The following is a 13,734-nucleotide window of genomic DNA, read 5'->3' on the forward strand; positions in this document are numbered from 1 at the left end:
TTAATTGAAATGTATGCATTGCATGTGTGTCAGACATGTGTGAGACATTTAAGCAGGCCATGACAATGGTTGGTGCACAGAGGGTGGATTCTGTGGCCCCTGGAATAACCCCGCAGCTCCCCGAAATCCTTGGCCTTCAGGCAGGGAGCTGCAGCCCCCACATTGCTTCCCAGCTTTGTTTTCCTCATTTCCTTTCCTTGTAGAGCTTTTTAACAACCTGCAGGCATGCCGTTGGAGCTACAAATTCTATGCCAAGGAAAGCATGCTTAGTCATTGGAGGAAATAAAAAATCCAATAAAGGCAGAAATACAATTTGACCACTTTGGTACAAGCAAAGCAATGACGGTTTAATGACCAATAAATTTAATTGTGGAGATGACAACTTTTTATAGCAGTAAATATGATTACACTTTGGGTCTGTGTTTTCATGGCCAGCTGTGAAAAGCCATTTGTCACCTGCCTGGCTGGCTGGGTCACCTGCTCTGCTCTCCCGGTCAGAGGCACAGCTAACCAGCCCAGAACCAAGCTTATTTAATTGGCTCCAGTGAAGTTCTAACAGGTCACCTTCTGCACAGCTGCTGTTTGGGGAAGAGAAGCACATTAAGCTTATTTAAGCTGTGAGTTCTTAGGGGGTTTCACTAGTGTGGAAGGTAGATATTTGGCTTAATATAGTTTCAAATAATATGAAGCCTAGACTGACAATAAAGTTTTTTTTATCAGGCTGGGGTATGGGTGGCTTCAAGGTAGCTGAGTGAGCTAGTCCCTGCTCCCATTGTTAAAATGCCAGGGTAAGAATTTTCTTTTACACAGCTGGAGATTGAGGTCTGTCAAACTGTGTTTGACAGTTTGTACCACTGTCTCATTCTGGGTTATGTACCACTGAGGGTAACCATTCACTGCTATATAGTATAGTCTGAAGGAGGTTACCGGGCCCCTTGCTGAGAGCCAAGTTAACTGGGGAAAGACGCGAGCGCCCAGTGAGTGCTGAGAGATGTGAGAGGGAGGAGGTGACAAAGCAGGCAGGATTGACAAGGGGAAGACACAGAGCAACTACCGCATGTGACATTTCTATGCTGAGAGCTTCACTATGGCCAGGGCCACTTTAGGTATGGCTCTGGACTTACGGATCTTTCTCTCTTTTTGGAAAAATCAAGGGGAATGTGATCATTACAGACCTAAGTTTGAACGTTGCCCCTGTCGCTTTATACATGTGTGAGATGTCATGTGTAAAATGGTGATGATGCTGTTTCATGGGGGCATCATTTTCTGAGAACTGCCACTTCTAAATGTGGCATGATAACATTTTCTGTCCCCTCATCCCCTCTTTTTCCCTTTTCCTCCTTACCCCTGGTAGAGAAACCCCTATAATAGGGAGGTTATGTTGTTAGAGGTATTTTTTACTATAAATGAGAGAAGGGTTCTTGGCTGCTTTGTAGGTACTCCACTCTGAGGGGTTCCCAGGGGCTGTGCCTACCAGGATCCTTATGTCATTCATTACCTGAGGTCCAATCCTGGCTTTATCACCTACTAGTCATGAGACTTTGGGTCAGTTACTCTCTCTGGGCCTCAGTTTCTGTAAAACAGGCAACAATAGCTTGTCCATCTCCTTGATTGAACCTGCAGCCATCTGAGACTGGTCCATGCAGCGAGAACTGACACAGAAAAGACCAGGGGAAACCAGAAGAGGGAGAATGCCAGAAAAACATGGACCATGGATGACCAGCTGTGGCTAACTTGATGGGACTATAAATACATGTAAATGCCATTTTCTGGAGTCTGTGTGGCCACAACTGGGACTCCCTCTGGCGGTTATCTGGATTGAATACTTGTTGAGTGAGAGCTGTCTCGTATCGTGCTCTGATGACGCATTCATTCCTTTGGCGCTTCTAACACAAATGAACTCCTTCGAGTGCCTGCACTGTCCAGTCTCTCTACCAACTACATGTTCCACGGACTCCTCAAAGCAGCTCCTCTCTCACCATTCACATCTTGCCTCAAATGTTGTCAGTCCCTCTCAGGGGCCCTCCTCTGAACTTAGAGTTAGGGCAAAAACTAAATTAGCTGATGTAATAATGAGATTTCCCAATATAATAATATTCTCTCACAGGTAGTAGTCCAGGCCTTTGGGGGAGTTTTGACTCCCTGAGGTCACCCAGGGACCTGGCTTCCTTCTGTCTTGTTTCTCTGCCATCTTTGGGCACTGTCCTCACCTACTTTATAAGCAACTTTAAGCAACTGAGACAGAATTTGCACACATTTTCTTGCACACCCATCTCACTGGCAAGTGTTAATCACATAATTGCACCTAGCTGAAAGGGAGGCTGGGAATAAAATCTCCAGTCGGGCAACAGTGCGCTGACTTTCAGAGGTTACCATTTGAGCCGCAGGTGGCCGTTCCCCATGCCAAAGGGCGTCCCTGTGTTGTCACACTGAACTTTATCTGGAACCTTGTTTTCCCATTTCCCCTCGAATTATGCCCTATTGAGCTTCTATATTATTTGGATTCCTTTTCTAATTTTAATTAATACTGACAGCACTGTTTCTGTTTTCCATTTTTTCCTTTTTATTGAATATATTGGACTGACACTGGTTAACAAAATCACACTGGTTTCAGGTGCACAGTTCCACAACTCATCATTTGTACACGGTATTGTATGTTCAACACCCCAAGTCAGGTCTCCTTCTGTCACCTTTTATCCCTTTGATGTAATGTTTCTGTTTTAGTTTTTCAAGTACCCCCATTGGCACACTTGAGCTCTAAATCAAATTATCTGCATATCTTTATTTGTATTCATTTATTTTTTGCCAGTACTTTTATTGAGTACGCATTTACAGTCTTAAATAATTTGAATGTAGTGTTTTCAATATACAGTTTTTAGTTATATTTCTTTAAAGCACAAAACTATAACTTAGAGTGGAAAGGCTATAAATGCATATGTACATATCACCATAAATCTAAAACTATTTTATAAAAATAGAGCTCAAATAGCTACATATTTTGGCATTATAGCAGTATTGTAAGATAGCCACATACATTTTTATTATGCAGCACTGACCCAAAATGAATATTTTGGGTTTCATTTTCTTTTCTTTTTTTTTAATTAAAGAATTTACTTATTTATTTATTTTAGAGAGAGGGGAAGGGAGGGAGAGAGAAAGGGAGAGAAACATAAATGTGTGAGAGCTACATCGATTGGTTGCCTCTCATACGCCCCCAATCAGGGGCCTGGCCCGCAACCCAAGCCTGTGCCCTGACTGGGAATTGAACCAGCGACCTTTCAGTCCATAGGACAATGCCCAATCCACTGATCTACACCAGTCATGGCAGGTTTCATTTTCCATCTCTTTGGGGACAGTCTCCATTATCAGGGTCCCCACAGAGATGTCCACAGCCACGGCTCAGTGTCACCTTGCATAAAGACCCTGTGCACCCACCTGTGCCTGGAGGGGAAGACCAGCTTCCAGCCCCTCCCTCTGAGAAAGGTGGTATCCCTCCTGGCAAACGTCCCCATCACCCTTCTCGAAGCCCTCACAGTGCATGGTTGATATCTGAATGTAGAATCGGTTTCCTTTACCTCTGCTCAGAGAAGGGCAGATGTGAGTTCGGTTCTGTCGCATCGGTGTAAAAAGTTTGAAATAAAAATCACTCAAACAGTGCCCACTGGGGAAACATCAGTGGGCACCCATGCCCACCTGCTTATTCAAGGCCCTTCCCACACATGATGTACAATCCTCACAGCCTCACAAGGTTGGGACATTCTTGTCCCCATTTGCTGAATATCTTGGTCAAAGTCAGCAGGGCTGCCTGACCCCAAATCCAGAGCTCTCTGTCTGCCCTGAAATCCCTGGAGGGAAACGAGAACTCATATCTGCATTGTGGTCCTTGGGTACAAACAGACAAGTGGCTTTGGGTCAACTTACAACAGGTAGACAGTAGCTCCCCAGGCATTCTCAGGACTGCTGGGCTGCCACTTCCCAACGGCAGCAGGAAAGTGGATGTCTGAGGCCTGGAGCAAAGACCTACAGACCAATGACTACGATGGGCTGTACTAGAATTTCCCAGATCATCCAGTAGAAGTCCACAATCTACAACCAGGGGCTCCATTGTGTAAAAGGACCATAGTTTTTTGATTTGCTCCTTTACTGATAGGGACTAAAGGGTTGTCAAAGAACTTGTATAAGGACCCATGGACAAAGCCAAAGGGGGGAAGGATTGAGGGTAGGAGGTGGGGTGGGGGGAAGTAGTGGCAGGAAAATGGAAACAACTATACTTGAACAACAAAAAATGCAAAAAAATAAAAAGTAAAACCAGGGACTCAAGGGATTGACCGCTTGGGGCTGCTTGTATTTTCAAAGAGCTGAGCAAAGATCAAAACCCATCCCCATCTCTGCCCTGCCTGCTTCTGTACAAGTCAAAGTGCAGACGCATGCACAGTGGCCCAAAGAAGGGACAGGTTCAGGGCCCTGGGCCGGACTAGAGTGCTCAGAAGGTCACAGCACACAGCAGGATGGGCAGAGGTGGGAGTAGGGGTGACCCCCCTTCCCCACCACCACCTCAGGACTCGCAGTGATGAGAGCTGAACTCTGTGCCTCCTGTGGACAGAGGCAGCTATTTGCAGTTTGATTTTTTTTGGTTGTTTTCCTACTTCTTTGTCCTTTTACATTTCCCATAAAAACATACCCCAATGGGAAGATCTCCTCAATGATCCCAGCCTCTCAGGGTAATCTCAACTCTGGTTCTGTGGACTGTCAGCCCCTGCATCAGGGTTGGCTGTGGACGTGGCCGTCCCCCCTCCTGGCCAGCTGTCCCCTCAGCCCCTGAGGTCAGCAGGGAGCCCTGCCCTGGCTCCCTCTACATGGGTTTTAGTCAGAATCCCTGGACATAAAGGAACCCAAGCTGCCCAAGGAGATCCTGCTTAGGCCTCTGAGATCATTTCCTGAAATTAATGTCACAACAATTTTCTTAAAAGCCTCTTAAGGATGCATAAAACAAACCAAATCATCAACAACGGAAAACTCCTAATGTAACCCTCTCTCATATCCTCTAAAAGGCAGATTACTTATTAGGCATGTTTTGAGTAAAGGGGAGTAAGAAAGCAACCAGAAAAACACAAGTGGCAGCATCCTTGGGAAAGTGGACTGGTCTTCCCTGCGTCCTCACTGCTTGCCCCGGGCTGCCCTGTTTATTCCTCCTGGACTGTCCCCACGGCTCCTGGGGAAGCAGGGAGCATCAGCTACTCCAGGACAATGCAGACCTGTTTTTTTCCCTTCCAGAATAGCCAGAGGAGATTTTCTAAACTCAGTGGCTCCTAAACTCAAAGGCTGCCCTTGGGAGGCAATAGTTGAAATGTGTTCATGGGCCCAGGTCACTGTGTTTTAAATTAACTTGGGCTGTGTGTGTGAAGGGGAGGGAGTGCTTACAGAACCCTACGGCTCAGTGCAGGCCACTCTGAATCATTAGACCACTTTGAATCTGAGAACAAATCCCCCTACTCCTCCCGAAAAGAAAAGAGGTAATGACCCAGAGTTAGCCTCTTTCCTCATGATTCATTAGGTACAATGCACTTAATAAAGTAACTCATAATTTCATTGGGCAAAACCATGACCTGGGCATGCTAAGGCCTGCAGGGGAAGCAAATACAATATTAAGCTTCCGAGACCTTGGAGGGAAGTCAGTGTGCACTTCCCCGCCTCACCCAGGCCACTCCTGAGCCAGGCTGGTCTTATTTCCTCAGCCTGTGCACATGCCAGAGGGCACCTCTGTAACTAATGACCATTCCATGCATAATGAGGGACACTTCCCGCTAGACACTCAGCTCTGTATGTCACCTTTGTATAGTCTGTGTGTTGGGCCCTGAGGACAGGGAGCTGCAGAAAGCTAGGGTGAGGGTTGGGAACAGGGGTTCAGCAGTGACTGGCAGCTGCAGAATGCTGGGTTTAGGGAGGTGACATGTAGTGGCAGAGGTCAAGGTTGGTGGCACTGGCTGGGCCTTGTTGGTTTTTCTTTTGTCACTGGTGGCTTGCCTATAGCGGATTGTGGCAGACTGCAGAAGTCTCGTTTCAGTGAGGCTTTCTAACACAGCTATTGCAGACGTGGTAGAAGAGGTCTCTGCAGCTGTGGAAGCCAGAGATGCAGGAAAGGATGCTTTCAGGCTGGGGGTTGTAGCAGGCACCATGGCCCCAGAGCAGCAAAACATCTCCATGGGTATGGGCACCTGTCTGGTGGAGAGGACAAGTCGATTACTTACCATGTGTTTTATCTGTGCACACCTCGGGCAGCTCTGTGCGCATGTCCCAGGCCAGCTCCCACAGCCCCATCGGGTGGTTGTCAGTAGTCATCCCTGTTAGGCCCCTGACTGTACTGGGTCTGAGCTCACATGGCATCCTTCGGGAGCAGCAGCTTCTCCGAATCCACACAGCGGCCCTGTGGTCAGTAATGGCTTTCACAAAACTCAGTGCCTCTGGAGTGGCCAATGGAATGTTGTTCACCCGGCCCTTCTGGAATCAGCGAATGGAGGTGCTCTCATAGGTGGACGCAGGTCTGCGATGGAGCCTGTGGAAGGCCAGCTGGAGGGCCACCTGAATCATGGCTGCATTTCTGCTTCTGAATGTTCTCCTGTAATTGTCAAACTTCTAAACAATGGAATTGAGATTCTTTACTATTTGTTGAAGTTTTTCTGCAGAGAAGGTTAAGAGGCTTTGAATTACCAGCAGCATTTCTACCTCAGCCTCACTGAGGTTGGGGCGGAAGCGCAGCTCAGTGTGGGCTCGGACCAGCGTCTTGCTGCTCCTCATCCTGAAGGGACTTGTCATGACAGCGGTTTGCCCTGTTGTTGCCACAGCTTCTGCATTGAGGGAGCTCAGCTCCAAGTCCTCCCAGGGGCGTCCAGGCACAGCAGGCAGACGCAGTGCTCGATCATGTTCATCTTCAGTGAGTCCCGGCTGGTGGAGTCCTGGGCTCCAGGGAGGGAGGGCAAGTGGACTAGAGTCACATGATGAGAGACTGGGGTTTGTGGCTTCTGGGGAGAGAGCTGAAGGGATGGGGCAAGGATCCCTGTGCTGAGTCCCTCTCCCATACCACAGTCACCATATTTCTTACCTGCATGTGTTTAAAGTGGAAATCTGGTCAGGTCTTGCAAAATCCAGGGACGTACTCACTTGCCTTTTGTCTTCCGGATTCCTGGCTTTTTAGTTAATCCTATCTACAACTCAAGACTGCAGTTGTGCTGCCTGTGGGTTTCTGTTCCGCCTTCCCCCCTGCACCCGGGCACAGAGGGGCTCCACAGTGGTTCTGCCCCTGCTGCTTCCGGCAGCCTTTACAAACTGATCGGAGTGGGCTATTTGCCATTTGCTTCTAACAACTTTACTTTGGGTGACTTTCCACCAAGAATGTGCATATGTCTTTTTGGAAAGGAAGATGGTTTGTTCATTCACAAAGTTTTCAACACCAGCATTTATAGTCTATCTTAGCGTTCACGGTGTTTGAGGTCAGCTTCAGTTGTTTTAACACAGGTGTGCATCACACTACAAATAATTACATAAATACTAGCTCAGTACCTCATGTATTGCCTGGCATATAATAGGAGCTCCATAAATATCTGTTGAATGAATTAATACATGAGCACTTCATAGACATATTCATTTCAACACCATTTTTGATAAATGTTATCTATATTTTATAATTGCCTTGGGCACAATCATAAGAACGCTTTATAGCTTTATAGTCACCTGTGTAACCAACCGGATTGGGAAGAATTACCAAGCAACATTCTGGGCTATTTGAAACCATTAAATATTGACCTTGCCTTCTGGGCAGCAAGGAAAACAGGTATCTTCACAAGAGGATCCTGTAATTTCTCTCCTTCTCTGCTCGTCTATTTCATTAAAATTACAATTTAAAACCCGGACTTGTCCCTGGGGCACTCTAAGGCTCTTGGTGTTTTATGTGACTTCTTTGTTCAGAGCTCAGGTAATTTCATGGCATGAAGGGCTCACTCACTCTGTCAAATAGAGTGGCGTTTTATTAGATTTTTGAATGGACTTTAACATTTTGTCTGTTTGGGGATGAGAGCAATTATCTCACTTTCATCTGATTTTGAAATAAAATTGGAACCAATGTGTGCAAAGATAGAGACCACCCGAGTTTAAGATTCAGGAAAGAGTTACTGAGCACCCATAAGGGGTCATGCGAAGTTACACAGTGCCAGATACTTTCACATCACTGTCTGGTCTAATTATGTCAAGGTCAGCCTCAGCATCTTTCCTCTTCTGTACATTTTCCTAGTTTTTCAGACTTTACCTTTATTTTGGTGCTGTGTGAATCTGTTTAAGGAAGTCTTAAAATTTTAGCAATTGCTTAGTTACTTACTATAGAATTGATTGGTTATATTCCGTGCAGAGCTTGTCAAAAACAGGGGCTGTCTCATTCACATCATTTATATTGTTCAGGGGCTGACACAGGCCCTAACTCAAAATGCGTCTGTTGAAAGAATGAATGAGTAAATCACACATGCACACACACACACAACAAACAGAAACCCCAGTCATATCCTGTACTTCACGGCTTCTATTCTACTAAATTTGGGGAGCACTATGTGCTCCTCTATGATGCCAACTGTTAGGATTTTACCCTACTTAAATAACTTTGACAGTACAGGGGAAAAAAAGCTAGACAGTACACAAAGAGCAGGACAACTGTGAAGCTAACAAGCTAGACCTGCGTAGTGGCTAGGCTGCTGATAGAAAACACAAGACTCACAGGTCAGAGAGAAGAGGGCTTCCTTATTCACTGTGAAGTCAGTGGAAAAGTTGCATCAGTTCCACAAACCCTAACTTGAACATGGCAGCAGAAGGGGTTAGGTAGAGCCTTCATGTTCAGTGGGATGCACACCAAGAAGGAGCTCTGCGATTAGGGAATCTATTGCTTTCATAGCAAGCCGTAAGCCAGCGTGGTCTATGACCACAGGGAGAGCACATCACAGCAGAGGTCCAAGTAGCACATGCTTCACTTTTCAGGATTTCCAACTGCACAAAAAATCCTGAGGGGTAGCACAGTGGCACTTCCACACAGTGAAGGAACTAGCGGGACCGTGCCGTTTCGGACCACGCAGCAGGCATGCAGGGAGCCCAAGATGCCCATGGCAGGTGCGTTCCAACACCAAGGAGCTGGAAGACTTTCACGTGACAGTCACTTTGCAGAGAAGACTGAGGTTCTGAGAATTAAAATGACTTGTTCAGGGTTATGCCTGTGATGTTTTCAGGACAGAAACCCATTTCTTCGGACTCTGTCAAATACTCTTTCCTTGGCATCACCGTTGCCTCTCCCTGTAATGTTTGTTACTTATATTCCTTAGAGCTGTGTCACAATTATCAAGTGCTAAACCAGGTCTCCTTACTTGTTTCTTTGCTATATGTCGCAAAAATGAGTGTTATGACTCTGGGGTGTAGAACTTCACAAAGCATATTGTATTGACATTGTTCAGGGAAGAGGCTCCATGAAAATGCATTTAATCCTCACACCTGTTTAGGACATGGTGCGTGCACTGCCCCGCAGTTAGGGACGCATAGCACGGGCACAGCACGGTGTAAATTGGCAGAGCACGGGCTCTAAAGTCAGAGAGGTTTGGGTTCAATCAGGTCTGCTCATTGCGTTTATGCTCCTGAGCATGGTGTTAAAGTCCTACGAGTCTTAGTTTTGCCCTCAGAAAAATGCAGCTGATGATATCTATTTCTCAAATTCAGTGACAAGATTAAATGAGGTGACTTATTTAAAATGCTTGGCTCCCTGTCTGACATAAAGCTTAATACGGCTCAATAGGTAGCCATAAGTAATGCAAAATAAAGGCTCTGAGAAATCTTGCCCTGAAGAATCCCACCCAACATTAAATAAGCATTTCTCGAATACATGGCATTGGTCTATTACTCTGAAAGACCCACTTAAGGAAAATTTACTGGAGAAGCCAAAAAGATTGCCTCATTTAGAGAGGGTTAGACCCAGGAATGAAACGCTATACAGAGGGGCTAAGTCTTATAAGTAATTGCCCTAATATCCTTGACTTGCTGTTTAAAACATAAAAAGTTTGGCTTTTGTGATGTCCTTAAACTCGGGTCAGACTTCTCAGCAGCTTCTGAGATGTTTTAAAACATCACTGCTTATTGATTTGACCGTATTCCACCAGAGATGCCGATTTCATTCTACCACCGCAGGAGAAATTCTTCTGATGGCAGGTCCGATGAATCTTCCTTCTGAGGGTGTGCAGCTGGTGATCTGCGCAAACAAGCCTCTCTGGAATGCTGAATACTCTTCCTAATCACAGGTAAACAAAGGTGGACCCCAGCAGTCAGGCCTTTCTGCCCTCAGTAACAAAAGAGCTCTCTGAACTTCCATTGGTCCAAATTCCCTGCCTGGAATTTAATGAATGTTGTGGGTTCTGAGCTCCCAGACTTCTTGGGAGGATTTTTCTGTTTAGAAAACTCTTAGCTGAAAGGTCAAACGCACAAGAAAGCTGTCATCAGTGCTTTTGAGCCTCTGCCCTCCTCTGCCAGGGTGTGCTGGCTCATGGGAGCTGATCGTGCATCCCTCTCCCCGACTCTGTTCAGTGATGTCTTGTCGAAGGCACAAAATAGACCTGGGTGGGAGTTTTTATACCAAAGAAATCAGCGAATGCTATAAATCCATGCTTCCCCCACCCCCAGCACCCGTTCATTAGCACCCTGCCACCTCACCCCCTCAAACGTGTCTGGGTGCTTTCCCAGTACTTTCATCGTCTTGTTGCTCTGATTTGTCATTGGTTGGCTGTCTTGCCCACTAGACTCCAAGGCAAAAACTGTATTTTCATTTCTTCCATATGTTTAACATGTGGCACATTGGCAGGCATTCATTCAGTAAAGGTGACTGAATCCATAAGTGAGTTGAAGATTCTGTGAGGCCATCACTTCTGTGTGATTGAGTTTCCTGTGAGAAATGGGGAGACTTGTGTATGTATATGCTCTATACTATTAAACAATCTTGTCAGCTCCACTGATGTATTTATTCTTGGGATACACTACAGTTTCTGGCGCTAGCTCAAGGGTAATTTGTATGTGTCTTTGTCCACAGATCAGAATTCACCCGACTGCTATGGCATCACCTGGTGTGGCCACTGATGGGAGGAAATCGGAGCTAAATCTAATTGCATTCCCAGGCTACTAACCTTTCCCCTTCCCTCAGGATCTGGATGGAAAAGCTTCCTCTTCAGCGAGAAATTGAAGTTATAGTCCTGGCTGGTGTAGCTCAGTAGATTGAGCGCTGGCCTCAGAACCAAAGGGCTGCTGGTTTGATTCCCAGTCGGGGCACATGCCTGGGTTGTGGGCCAGGTCCCCGGTACGGGACACTCAAGAGGCAACCACACATTGATGTTTCTCTCCTTCTCTTTCTCCCTCCCTACCCCTCTCTAAAAATAAATAAATAAAATCTTTAAAGCAAAAAAGAAATTGAGGTTACAGTTTTTGATAGAATCACAAACTGTTCACTAGAATGTTCTGTGTCAGTACAGTTTGAACCACAATAACCCACTGAGGACTTTGTTGTCAAGAATCGCTGCTAAGGTTTAAAGAGGGTGCTGTTGACATTTACTATGACCAGGATGGGTATTTTAAACCAGGATTGAACGTAGACACCATTGCTTAACCCATAATAATATTGTAGATTAAAATTCCCCGAAAGGGAAATGACATCCAACTGTATCATTAGGATGTATGAGTGACTTCCTGTCCATATAATTCATGGTCCTTTACATGCTGAGCCAATGATTTTGGCCATTGCTTTCCGTCACTGGTATTGAGAGAAGCTCACTTAATTCTGATGACAAAAACATACTTTTATTAGAAATAATAAAAGAAATCTTTTATTCTATGCTCACTATGGTGCCAGGCCTGTGCTAAGTGGTTTACATGCACAACCTCAGGAGGGAGGATTAATTATCCTTATTTTACCAGTGATATAACTGAGAGCCAGGCTGGTTGAATTAGAGATCTATGATCACGTGGTTACTGAGAGGCAGACTGGTGCTTCCATCCGAATGTGTCTCCCACCCAAGTCAAAGCTGTTAGCCGGTATGGCATGTGGCCTTCCACTTCACCACGAGGTCGAAGAACGGTAAATCACACACATGTGCATTTTACTTCATGTATCTGTATCTTCAGTTTTCAGAAAGGAGATGTTCAAGCTGAAATATCAGTAACAGTCTAGAAAAGTTACTTTGTAAATTATTATTTTCTTTCAGTCCAGAATTTCCATTCTTTCTCTGTGTTAGATGTCCTGCGGTTTACAGAGTACGCATTTTGGAGTGCACGGACGCAATAAGGCCAGCCACAATGTTACTCGAATTAAAGTTAAGAGGCTAATGTTCTAAATCTGTCTCTGTGTGATTTTGGTTTTATCACAGGAGGTACAGACAAATTAGTATGGATTTAGTGTGCATGCTAAGAGCAGGGCTTTTTGGACTTAAGCCTAAGTTCAAATCCTGGCTCTGGCATTTACTTTCTGTGTCATGTTCAGCAAATTACTTAACTTCTCTGATCCATAGTTTCTTCATCTATAATACGGAAATAATAGTATCTACCTTATAGTTCCACTTATGGACAAGATGGGATGCTTTATAAGATGGGAGGCAACAAATTAGTGTCAGTTTAAATGAACAGACATCCTACAAACAAACAAACAAACATGGTTTAAATAAATTTAAAACTTTCCGATGCCTCTCAAAAATCACCTCTAAGTTTTGGGGTGGTGAAGTATATTCTTAGAATACAGGAAAATACCTTTAAAATTCTCTCTTCATTGCTGATACTTTTAAAATCCTCCACCTAAGAAACAAATGATAACTTCCATTCTTTCACAATTTTTATTTTTCTTTTCTGAAAGCTCCTTGTCTCTTTTTTAGTGTAATCTTCTCTCCAGCACCGCCCCCCCCCACCTCCCTGTGCTTTCATCTGGATCCTTCTCACAACAAAGCTCCTTCTCTCACCGTGTAAATCAGCATAACAAGGCAGCACAGACAGCAGTGAAGGGCAGGGCCTCTGGAACTACTAAATTCATAATCTCTCAGTCCCAATGCTGTTAGTTACTTGCTATGTCTTATTTCCTCCCCTGTAAAATAGTACCTACTTTACAGGCTGTAAAAAAGATCCATATGTGTAAAGTGGCTTCCACCCGTATGTGGTGTGCTCTGATAATACTATATATGGAAAGAAAAACGTGTGCCAGACATTCTCTGCTGTTGCAGGAGGGCGCCATGGAGTACAGAGGGACCAGATAGGATATTTTTCTGAAACATAAATTGCCAAGGCGATAAAGGTCAATCTTTTGTCCTGATTTTCTTTCAGCAGATAGAGTATTTCCACCGAATGTTCAACAATTTGGCACTATCTCAGATCCTTTTTCATTCATTAGAGTTAAATTGTTTTACCTCTTGAATGAATCCCAAGGCAATTAGTAGTCAGCACTCTGTCCTATAAGAGAGAATCTTTAGAGAACTTCAACTCAGATATTGCTAAGCTCTGCAATCATAGCATAAGAATAGCAGAAAATTGTACTTCAGCCCTTTGACAAGATATTCATTCATTCATTCATTGGTTCATTCATTCATTTATTCATTCCACATAACTATATTGAGTACCCATCAAGAGATAGGCACTAACGATGCAAGAAAGAGCCAAGTCAACACTTCTTACTTTCATAGTCTATACTATGAT

General features: G+C 44.8%; 1 long non-coding RNA gene across 1 annotated transcript; it reads left to right on the forward strand.

Annotated features, from left to right (window-relative positions):
• Positions 1-549: 549 nt before the first annotated feature.
• LOC128781135 (uncharacterized) lies at positions 550-11,451 on the forward strand. The gene is made up of 3 exons (XR_008427026.1): positions 550-617; positions 10,179-10,316; positions 11,099-11,451. It is a non-coding gene; the product is annotated as an uncharacterized lncRNA (long non-coding RNA).
• The last annotated feature ends 2,283 nt before the right edge of the window (positions 11,452-13,734 follow it).

Source organism: Desmodus rotundus, chromosome 5 (genome assembly GCF_022682495.2).
Source record: "Desmodus rotundus isolate HL8 chromosome 5, HLdesRot8A.1, whole genome shotgun sequence".
In the NCBI taxonomy this organism is placed as follows: Eukaryota; Metazoa; Chordata; class Mammalia; order Chiroptera; family Phyllostomidae; genus Desmodus; species Desmodus rotundus.